Source organism: Mytilus edulis, chromosome 8, assembly GCF_963676685.1.
Source record: "Mytilus edulis chromosome 8, xbMytEdul2.2, whole genome shotgun sequence".
Lineage (NCBI taxonomy): Eukaryota > Metazoa > Mollusca > Bivalvia > Mytilida > Mytilidae > Mytilus > Mytilus edulis.
In genome coordinates, this window is record NC_092351.1 from 83,169,515 (window position 1) to 83,182,093 (window position 12,579).

General features: G+C 31.8%; 1 long non-coding RNA gene across 1 annotated transcript; it reads left to right on the plus strand.

Moving 5' to 3' along the window:
• Positions 1–2,126: 2,126 nt before the first annotated feature.
• On the plus strand, positions 2,127–5,930 carry LOC139486458 (uncharacterized). The gene is made up of 3 exons (XR_011655582.1): positions 2,127–3,077; positions 5,193–5,271; positions 5,835–5,930. It is a non-coding gene; the product is annotated as an uncharacterized lncRNA (long non-coding RNA).
• Positions 5,931–12,579: the final 6,649 nt, after the last annotated feature.

The window sequence follows — 12,579 nt, forward strand, 5'->3', positions numbered from 1 at the left end:
CAAACACGTACAAAGTTGAAGAGCATTGAGGAACCAAAATTCCAAAAAAGTTATTCCAAATACGGCTAAGGTAATCTATTCCTGGGATAAGAAAATCCTTAGTTTTACGAAAATTAAAAAAAATTATCAACAGGAAATTACTAAAATGGACATATACTTGATATCAATGTCAACACCGAAGTGTTGACCACTAGACTGGTGATACACTCGGGGACAAAACGTCCACCAGCAGTGGCATAGACTCAGTGGTGTAAATAGTTAATCAAATGTACCAGGATTATAATTTAATACATCAGACACGCGTTTTGTCTTCATAAGACTCATCAGTGATGCTCAGATCTATATATAGGTATAAAGCCAGACAAGTAAAAAGTTGAAGAACAAAACGATAAAAATTGATAATCTTTCTAGGTTGTCGGACTTTAGAAAATTGGTATTGTAACTAGAAAAAAGACTCGGACGCATTGAATTTACATTGTTTTTCCTTATTTTGTTACCCTTATAAGTGTAAAATTCAAAACAATCTATGACATTTATTATCCATTCGTGTGATGTGTTGGTGCTTATGATTTTGCCATTGGATTAATGTGTTTGACTAGGGACTTTCCGTTTTGAATTTTCCTCGGAGTTCGGTATTTTTGTTATTTACTTTTTAGTTCCTAGTATTCAAAATCATACAATCTTAAAACTAAAATATTTAAAGGAGCCTTATAGGCCACATGGTCTAAGAAGTTCTTCAATTGTTATCACTAGTCCGTCAAAAATGAGGTCCCATCTTAAGATACTAATATTGTCAGTTCGAAGGCGTTGGATTTCCGCGGGCACTCCGGTTTCACCCACCAAAAAAACTGACCGCCACGAAATAAACTTCGGTGCTTAAAAGTGCCATTAAAACATTAAAAATCAACTTCAATTCAATTGTTGTTACTCGACAGTGATGCAAAATCTTGGATGCCGTACAGTAAAGTTTTTTTTTTTTACATCCGATTGCTTTTGTATTTGATCGCAAATCGTCTTATTGGCATTTATATATACCATATTTCTTTAGTTTTAGATAGAATTACATCAGTTAATAATGATGGAGCCCTTTTTGCGAATAAGAAATGGTTAAATGTTGAAGAAAACATGTAAAAATACAACACTGCATATATTAAAAGTTAAAATTTATTTTCAGAATGTCTGATTATGATGATATTTCAGCCGTTGTTATTGGCAACGGTTCGGGTACGATCAGAGCCGGTTTTTCTGGTGACGAAGAACCAACATGTGTGCAGAGCACAGTTATAGGCAGACCAAGGTCATATACAAAATGCAAAGTAAGAATAATATATCGTTTGAGACGAAAGAGATATTAAAAAAAAATCATATCTTTTTCTTTCACCCAAGGTGAAGCTTTTTTTGGGTATTTTTGTTAAACTTTGTTCTTATTTAGCAGGACAGTCTCAAACATCAATATCTGTGAACACATCAGATGAGACTCAGATTGAAAGGAGGTTGGAGGCAGGGGTAGGGGGAGTGTCTTTGGTAAAATGAAAATAAAAAGGAATGTCGTTTTTATAGCAAATCATCGATCTTTGAAATATCCAATAATATTTTCGAATTCCAGCATTAGCTAAAAAGTAAATAACAGTGTATCAATTATATGCATCTAGAACGCAATTCTGGATTTACTTCCATCGAGAAAAAAATGTTTTTTTTTTTATGAATTATGCCAGTACCGCAGTATCAGCTACTACGCTAATGATACCATATAGAAATAAGATAGACAGGAATCAGTGCTAGTAAAATTAAATTATAATTTTACAATTTTATTCTATCAGGAACGTTCAAAGATAATTATTGGAAAACCGGATGGATTAAAACCGAATAAGGATAAAAAAGAGCTATGTACATGATGTATACGAAATCAGTATTTAGAATGCATCTGTAAACCGTTTCCCCTACTTTATACGGGAAAGTCACTTTTGACAATTTCGTATACAGATTCGGCTAAGTACTTCTTTTTTTTCTTTTCTTTTTATAGCAATAAAGCAGACATAAACAAATACCATATTACTTTTGCACGCGCTACGTCTTTCTTTTTATATCTTAGTTATATAACCATCAACAGTTAACTAGGTTGAAACTAGGCTACGTTTAGTCCTGAAATTTGCTATAACTGCTCAAACCTTTCATTCTGCTGTTATGCACTTACACAAAATGTTTATGAATGTTTTCCTGTTGAGCATTTGGAATTTGGTAAAAAGTCTAATATTAAAATCAAATACAATAATTAAAGTCAATAGACTTTTTTCATATTACCGACGTTTGATTCCGGATTATATAATTATTTGAAAGGTTACCTTATATATAGTTAGACATTCTGGTACTCGGTAAAAATAAAAGCAACCAACAGAAGTCAAAAACTTTGCACTTGGAGGGGAAAGTTTGACGTTTGCGATTGTCTTGTCGTATAATGAAAACATAAAGCAGTGCATTTCCTCGGTCGCAAAAAATATTAACTAGTAGCAATGAATTTGGCAGTTTAAACCCTTATAAATACCAATAGAAAGAATATAAAAGTGGGACGAAAGATACCAGAATTACAGTCCAACTCATAAATCGAAAATAAACTGACAACGCCATTGCTAAAAATGAAAAGAACAAACAGACAAACAATAAGATATCTCAATCCTTTACAATTAGTTAAAGGTGTAATACCACCTAATCATGGTACGTCACATACGGTTGTATACAAAGGTAGGCCTTAAAAAAATATTCCCTTGAATTTAACAGTTGTAGAAAAATAACCCTGCATTTCAATGCATTTACATTTTTCTGAGTCATAAACATGTATGTTGGGTGTCTGAAAGCATAATTCTTTTTTTATTTGAAGGTCTTATAAAATATTCTGGAACGTTAAGGTTACATAGTTACCAAAGCAGGTAACCAGTAAATAACAGTGTAAAATTTGGGTTGTTTACTTCCGGTGATGGTTACTTTCTTATATGCAATGAAATGTAGTGTGAAATTTTCACTGTAGCACTGGAAAGGATTAAACTTTATACATGCAAAGTATTTCTTTGGTTGAAATAAAGGTAAATACTGTACAATTTTGTTAAAAGTGCCAATTTAACAAAGACTAATAGGGAAAAATCCATGGTGGTATTACACCTATTTAGGGAAACTATATGTGCACACGTGACCTTATTGTACATTCATTTTTAGCTCACCTGGCTCGAAGGGCCAAGTGAGCTTTTCCCATCACTTTGCGTCCGGCGTCCGTCGTCGTCGTCGTCCGTCGTCCGTCGTCGTTAACTTTTACAAAAATCTTCTCCTCTGAAACTACTGGGCTAAATTAAACAAAACTTGGCCACAATCATCATTGGGGTATCTAGTTTAAAAAATAAGTGCGATGATCCGCCCAACCAACCAAGATGGCCGCCATGGCTAAAAATAGAACATAGGGGTAAAATGTAGTTTTTGGCTTATAACTCAAAAACCAAAGCATTTAGAACAAATCTGACAGGGATAAAATTGTTAATCAGGTCAAGATCTATCTGCTCTAAAATTTTCAGATGAATCGGACAACCCGTTGTTGGGTTGTTGCCCCTAAATTGGAAATTTTAAGGAAATTTTACTGTTTTTGGTTATTATCTTGAACATTATTATAGATAGAGATAAACTGTAAACAGCAATAATGTTCACCAAAGTAAGACTTACAAATAAATCAACATGACCGAAATGGTCAGTTGACCCCTTTAGGAGTTATTGCCCTTTATAGTCAATTTTTAACCATTTTTCTTAAATTTTAGTAATCTTTTAGAAAAATTTTCTCCTCTGAAACTACTGGGCCAAATTAATCCAAACTTCATAATTGGGGTATATAGTTTAAAAAATGTGTAGCGTGACCCTGCCAACCAACCAAGATGGCAGCCATGGCTAAAAATAGAACATAGGGGTAAAATGTAGATTTTTACTTATAACTCTAAAACCAAAGCATTTAGAGCAAATCTGACATGAGGTAAATTAATCTATTAGGTCAAGATCTATCTGCCCTGAAATTTTCAGACAAATCAGACAACCCGTTGTTGGTTGCTGCCCCTGAATTAGTAATTTTAAGGAAATTTTGCAGTTTTTGCTTATTATCTTGAATATTATTATAGATAGAGATAAACTATAAACAGCAATAATGTTCAGTAAAGTAAGATCTACAAATAAGTCTAATGACCAATATTGTCAGTTAACCTAATAAGGAGTTATTGCCCTTTATAGTCAATTTTTAACAATTTTTCTAAAATTTTAGTATTCTTTTAAAAAATCTTCTCCTCTGAAACTACTAGGCCAAATTTAACCAAACTTGGCCAAAATCATCATTTGGGTATCTAGTTTTAAAAATGTGTGGCGTGACCCTCCCAACCAATTAAGATGGCGGCCATGGCTAAAAATAGTACATAGGGGCAAAATGTAGATTTTGGCTTATATCTCTGAAACCAAAGCATTTAGAGCAAATCTAACAGGGATAAATTGTTTAACAGGTCAACATCTATCTGCCCTGAAATTTTCAGACAAAACAGACAACCTGTTGTTGGGTTGCTGCCCCAGAATTAGTAATTTTAAGGAAATTTTGCATTTTTTGATTATTTTCTTGAATATTATAATAGATAGAGATAAACTGTAAACAGCAATAATGTTCAGCCAAATAAGAGTTACAAATAAGTCAACATAACCACAATTGTCAGTTTACCCCTTAAGGAGTTATTGCCCTTTATAGTCATTTTTTAACCATTTTCATAAATTTTTGTAAATTTTTAGAATATATTTTCCACTGTAATTACTTGGCCAAGTTCATTATAGATAGAGATAATTGTAGCAAGAAGAATGTCCAGTAAAGTAAGATCTACAAACACATCATGGTCACCAAAACACAATTTTGTCATGAATTTTATTTATCTGTGTCATTGTTTAATATGATCTTGAGAGCCTCTAGTTAAAAATTATTACTAAACCAGTTCATACATTGTAAACATGGACTATTCAGAATGGATTGAGACACAGAAAGCACGTTTGAGGTAAAATTGCCTTGAAATGGGGGTTTACGGCTGTTTGCTAAGTCAAATGGGTGGACAGATGAAGCTGTATTCAGTTTACTGTGTCAATTTTTAAATCACCCTTTCAGCTTTGTTTATACAACATGTGAATTTTAATTTCAGTGTTAACCATTTTCTGAAGAGCATTCTGTTGAAAAATCTTAGATGTGAATTGGTCTGCAGATGACACTTCAGCATTAAAGTATGTATCAACTAATGTCATGTTTGTTTTTTGTTTTGGCCGCAAAAGTTTACAATTTGCCATTGTGCCGTCTGCATTTTGCACTGACAATAAATCATCTAAACACTTATTTGTCCTGGATTTATACACATCAAAATCCAGTCTCACATACTTAAACTTTATAATGCTTACCAATTATTTTTTTACCAGCATTCCAAGGGACATAACCCTTTTTAAAAACATTTTGAGGTATTTTGTTATTACTCTTTCTCCCCATTTTGTAATGTATAATACAAGGAAGTGGACTTTTTGTGTAAATCTATTAGAAATCTACTGTTTTGAGTAAATAAAAAGACTTTTATACCAGTAACAATAAATGATTGACTGAAAGGGAACCGTTATTTGTCACACTAGGGGAACAGGCAAAAAAAATTCAAGTTACACATAAGGGCTATAGAAACTTCCGTGTAGAATGTTAATATTTATAGAGACAGTTCTTACAGCTAAAACACTTTAATCATTGATTTAACATTACATTTATTTCATTTTTTGGGGAAAATAATCACATTTGTGTTATTTTTTAGACAAAAGATATCAAGTTTTGATGAAAAAAGAAGGAAGAAGGAAAAATGAACCAAAACAGACCAAAACAGACCTTCAAATGAACTCTAAAACGCGCAATACAATTGTTTATCATCTTAAAGTTGTCTTTTGTATTTTATTTGATTGTTTGAATGCATAGATCATGAGTATATGATCAGATATTAGTCAACACTGCATTTTATAATGATAAACTGAAATTAGGATTTTTCGAAGAAATTAGACTGAAATTGCCGTAGGATATGGCCTCATATTATAGTGATTTTCTCTGAAACTATAGCTCTAACTGAGACAAAACTTGACAGTTTTGCTTGAAATAACTTGCAATTGGAGGGAAAATAATTACATTAAGTTTATTTGACATTTAGGTGTTCTTTAGGTGTAATACCACCAAATCATGGTACGTCACATACGGTTGTATACGAAAGTATTAAAAATATTCCCTTGAATTTAACAGTTGTAGAAAAATAACCCTGCATTTCAATGCACTTACATTTTTTCTGAGTCATAAACATGTATGTTGGGTGTCTGAAAGCATCATTCTTTTTTTTATTTGATGGTCTTATAAAATATTCTGGAACGTTAAGGTTACATAGTTACCAAAGCAGGTAACCAGTAAATAACAGTGAAAATTTGGGTTGTTTACTTCCGGTGATGGTTACTTTCTTATATGCAATGAAATGTAGTGTGAAATTTTCACTGTAGCACTGGAAAGGATTAAACTTTATACATGCAAAGTATTTCTTTGGTTGAAATAAAGGTAAATACTGTACAATTTTGTTAAAAGTGCCAATTTAACAAAGACTAATAGGGAAAAATCAATGGTGGTATTACACCTAAAGCGAAAAAACAAATGAGATAAAACAATATGATAATATGACAGTAGTTTTCAGTTTAAGGTACAGCAGATCCTTATCAAAAGTAAATGTACTATACGGATTGAATTGGGAGTTACGTAACATAACGAGACATTCAAACTCATTAATCGAAAATTTTACGAAAAAAAATGGCAAAAAACGAAAAACAAAATGAAATCATACAGCAGCTGACAAAACATAACATAGAAACACAAAAGACTGAGAAAGTCGAACCGTACCAAAACAACAAAGCCTGATGCTCCAGAAATGTATGCGAATCCTACTCTCGATCTTGCAACCGTCGTGTCGCCCATGTAAGTAGAAATCGGTGTTCAGTATAGATCGGTAGTATGAGGCGTTTATAATATTGTTCACATTGTGTTCTGTATTAGATATAGGATCTGATGGTATACACAAGTTATTGTACGACTCAATAATGGCAGTTGATATTGACTGGAGAAAACATTATTATACACACATAGTTATATCTGGTGGTTGTTAAATGTTCTCAGGTAATGACAGATAGAGTTGAATACCACTTTTGTGTATATTTATAGTATCACAGTCCTAACTAAATGTTTTAGAGCTTAACATACCGTAAGGCATCTGTTTATAACGGAAGACCCCTGTCTAACCAGATGACATGAGAAAAAAAAAATGATTCATTAAAATATTGGGGTACACTACACATAATGCACAACAGAAATAAAAAAAGAAAAATAGTCGTTCATATCTTTAATCTCAATATCAACAATTATAGATTTTAATACTCAATGGTTGTGTTCTTTCATTATTTCGTTATAGTTTTGCTTTGACCTTCCTTCCTTCTGTTTAATTTCCCAGTTTTGAATCGTTGTCAATATAAAGGAATTTGATGCGACTGTCATACAACTGAGAGGTTTAGCTAGCTATTAAACCAGGTTCAATCCACCATTGTCTACATAAAAAATGTCTGTACCAAGTCAGGAATACGACATTTGTTATCCACTCGCATGTTGCGTTTGAGATTTTGGTTTTGCAACTTGATTAGGGACTTTTCCTTTTTGAATTTTCCTCAGAGTTCAGTATTAATGTGATTTTACTTTTTTGCCGAAACATGTAAATCTCCTTTATAATATGATCGGTGTTTGTGTAGTAATTGTTTTCTCATTATGACTCAGAATAAACATTCTCTCTTCTACAATCACTATCAGCATGTGATACTATGCAATTGCATGTATAAGTTACTGTAAGTTGTGTTTGACTTTTGAGAATAGACTCACTTAAGCCATGTAACGTGGAGAGGTAACTATACATATTTCGGATACAACCTTCACATGTTTCAAGGCATTTCAAAACCTACTACTTTTCTCAATTTTGAAGGCCGTACGATTGCTTATGATTGCTTACATTCACTTACTGACAATTCAGATAATTTTGCGTACATTTATTACTGCGATTTTGGTATTTTAGTCTGTTCATTTGCGTTAATAAAAATAATCCGGTATCATTAAAATATTAAAAAATGCAATTTTAAATTATTTCGATTATAACTGACTCGCATTTTTGAAATAATAAACTCATCGCGATAATATCTGAATTTACAGTACTTCATCTAACTTTTGAAGGTCAGGTGCCTCGTTAGAATTCACACCACGCACTCTTTATTGTATAGTGTACAGAACATTTAACATTGCAAATTTTAATTGTCATTAATGATACCTGCAAAATGGCAATAAGTATCAATTTATTTGTCAAAGCCAAGCCAAGCCATACCAATAGGCATATTTCTTATCGGTATTTAAAAAAACAGGGCGTATAGAATTATTTTTCTTAAAATACTAATTCACAGAAATTCAATGTCTTGTAGGATTTGCAAAGCGTCTGCAAAAAGAATTTGCAACTTTGATTCCTGAACGCATGCTGACAAATGTAGTTGAGCCTTCAGAAAGAAAAGATTCCTCATAGGTTGATCGATCAATTATTGCATCACTGTCTAAATTTTAATCCATGTGGATCACAAAAGCTGAGTACGAGGAATATGGACCAGATATTGTCAACATAAAATGTTTTTAAATCCCAAATACATAATCTATATGGTTTTTGATCGGAGTTCTATTTTAACTCACACTCTGGAATTAAAAAAAATAACGTCGATCCATACACAAGAACAGATATTTTGTCCAACAGAATATTCAGTCGTTGAAAAATTAAAACATTGATATCGTGATATTCTGCACTCTGTACAGAAGATCCACATTATTACCTAACAATCCTTAGTGATTATACCGAAACGCAAGCCATGTACTGATACTTTAGTGAATATATTTTCCAATGTCAATATTTTAACGTATTAGATTTACATTTAGACAGAAGTAGTTCAACGATGTTCAAATACTATTTAGCAAACGACAAAAAAGGTAATCAAATGTGATTAAAAGGAGCAATATAAGTCGACAGTGTAATAATTATAAGAGTACACATTTTATTGCATTGAGTGTGAATAACTCAATACACCTTTCTTCCTTGATGATATAGTAATACATATAAGTTTGAATCTCCCTTTAGTATCGTTTGCCTCTCTATAAGGTATAAAATCATGATGATGTATAATCTACAAAACAAATTAACAGCTGCAATTTTACTATTGCAAAGTACTAGAAAATGAAATGGAAATAAAACTAAGAATCTGTTTTGATTTAATAGGGTAGATATTGCAGGCGTCAAAGATGACCGCCGGATTAACTCATTGTTTGAACATATACGATCTGCATGTAGTATTTTTCACTAGAAAATACGTTCTTAATGAATCGATAATTTTTTCTCTATAAACAGCTTCTAAAAGAATCAACAATAAACTATTAAAAAAGGACAACAGCGGGGCATTCACATCTCAGTCTTTTAGACAATATTAAGACTTGTTCAATCCGATCATTTCAGTAGTTGTACTCACACTTTGTACCAGCAGCCAATTAAGTTCTGTTTAGTGTATGTCAAAACTGGTTATTTGTGTTTAGCTACCTACCTAAACTATACTTAGCAATGCTATATGATAAACTATTACAAAGATAAACTTATTATATTGAAAAAATACGCTATCGCAAAATCAACGTCTTATCCAAACAAGAACTTACTATTTTAGGCTTCTAATTTATGATTAAATTCAAGATCATAATTTCTATCAAAGATATTTGATTTTATCTATGATAACTAAACAGCAAACATTATTTCTGACAAGACAGGTACACTCTTAATAATTTTTAAATAAATTAAAAAAAGATAATGGCCACTATCTGACAAAACGGAAGTTTTCGTCAATTTTGGAGTATACTGGACACTTTAGTTTCCACCGTTCACAGTCTAGTTATCAATTTTTCGAATATAAGAATATGAGTTAATGTCAAATATTCTCATAAAGATATTGTTAGTTAAACCAAAAGTCGATTTGTTTTTGTTTGTCACAACTGACAACAAATGATTGGTTCATATTTTTCGTTTATTGAGGCCGTACAACTTATTCAACGGCAACTTTGTTTTTTTTTCAGGTACTGAATTTACATGCTCAAACATTGATCTGAGTACCTTTTTGCCATAACCCATTATATCAACGGTCTACAACTATTTCATGGTGTTTGATAAATACGTTTTATTATTCAATAAAACTGGTTTTGTCTCCACATTTACGAGGTTTTTTTGTCATTGATTATTATTGCATGTCTTAATACTCATGACACAATATGTATTAGCATATTGTATTTGAATCACACACATACTGTTCTTCAGCAATTTGGCTATGTATTCATTTACAAAATCATAAGAAGTTGAAATTAATTTGAAATTTTCCCAAGAAATTGTCATCCTCATGACACATGTGACATTTTTATAATCTTTTTATCACAAAACTTTTTTTGTATTACTGGTGTCTCTGAACCCTCTCATCTAGTAACTTTGATACACAAGTCCAATCGTGGCGTTATTAATATAAAGCAACAGTAGTATACAGCTGTTCAAAAGTCATAAATCGATTGAGAGAAAAAAAACCGAGTTACAAACTAAAACTGAGGGAAACATATCAAACATCAGAAGAAAACAATGAAACGACAGATACACTGAAGTGCAACAAAAACATTTGCAACACACAGAAAACGAACTATAAGAAACCAACAGCAATTTTCATGACAAAGTGTAGGACTTTTTTTAGAAAAAAATGGTGGGTTAAACCAGGTTTTGTGGCTATAAAACAGATAAAAACAGGGATGATCATGATCTGTTTATATCCGTTTTCGTTGGCATGTGTAAGATAATCAATCAACGACGTTTTGATCAACTGTAAATTGAAATGACGTGATGTGAAAACATGTTATTATAATGAATCATATTCAGTTTTGAGTGTCTAATTCCATTATGAAAGAAGAATAGCGAAAAGAAATGTTATGAGGAAAGCAAAAGGGTTGGTGAGCACTAATACCACTACATACTTTTTGTATTAATTAATTTGAATTAAAACCGGATTTTTCTGGAGTTCTTGTTGGTCAGTATTGAGTTTTTATATATGGGCGTTCTTCACTGTTATGGTATTTTTGTGAGTTCTTCCATTTAGTGACTGCATTGATGGCTTGTCTTTGGCTTATACGTTTGAAAATTCCTTTGGTAAATTCCGCCTCTTTTATCTGTCTATGACATTTGAAGGAAATTGAATAAAATATTCATATTGGTTTATTTATTCTTACAATTGACAACATATGCATATGATTTGTCAGATTAATTAATGATTTCGTCAGCAGCATACCAAAAACTTGTCTGCTTTATGTTTTTTCTTCTTCATAGCATTACATAAGCAAGAAGTCCTGATCTAAATTGCCTAAAAGTACTGGGAAAATAGAAGTTGTTTAATTTAACCCGAAAATAGTTTTAAATATTCCTGTACAAAAGTACTCTAGACAAGAATATTTTCTGAAGTTGATGCGGTATTATCTATTTCTTTTTTTTTTTTATCAAAACAAAAGTTGTGTCAAATGAAAGAAATGCGTCAAATAAAACAATTAAATACATTTTGTAATTGCTATCCTTGATTTTGTATTGGATAGTTATACTTTCTGTGTATATTATAACTAATCTACAGAGAGATGTTGCTGATATGATAGCAGTTATATGAATTGATTACAGCATTTTAAATCAGCTTACAAAATTCTTTGAATGTGTAACGTACTTTAAAGGTCGATGATAGAGACTGACAAAATTATTACTAGAAAGTTATTATAGTTTGACTTGAGGCAAACTTCAAAATCATTAAATATGTAAGTAGTACACACGGAAATAGTTAAGTAGGTGCTTGTAAAGAAAATGCACTCAAATGCTTCGAATCACTTTGTTGATTTTGACACTAAAAATAAGTACTTGATTAGATATATGATTTACAACTTACTGTAATAAAACTTCAAATAATTACATCCACACCAATAAAGTATTTTATTTGGCCTTTTTTTTAATTTTTGGATTCGAGCGTCACTGGTGAGTCGTTTGTAGACGAAACGCGAGTCTACCGTATATACTAAACTTAGTCCTGGTATCTATTGAGTTCATTTACTAGTGCAGTGGAAATCTGAGTAATGGAAGGTAAGAAAACACATTAATCTAGCCTTTCAACTTATCAGTATTCTATCTTTTGTTATCACATGATATTTAAATGAATACTAACATTATAATGGATACAGGGATATGTCAAAGAGACAACAACCTCCACGAAAGACATCAGCAGCCCATGGCCAATAATATGTTATAAACGCAGCGAGAAAACCCCGAACTGAAGGCAGTCTTTTGCTTTCGGTTTCATTTATGCTAGCTGTTTGGTATAAGTTTATGTTGGAAAATATGATATACAAGGTAGTAATTA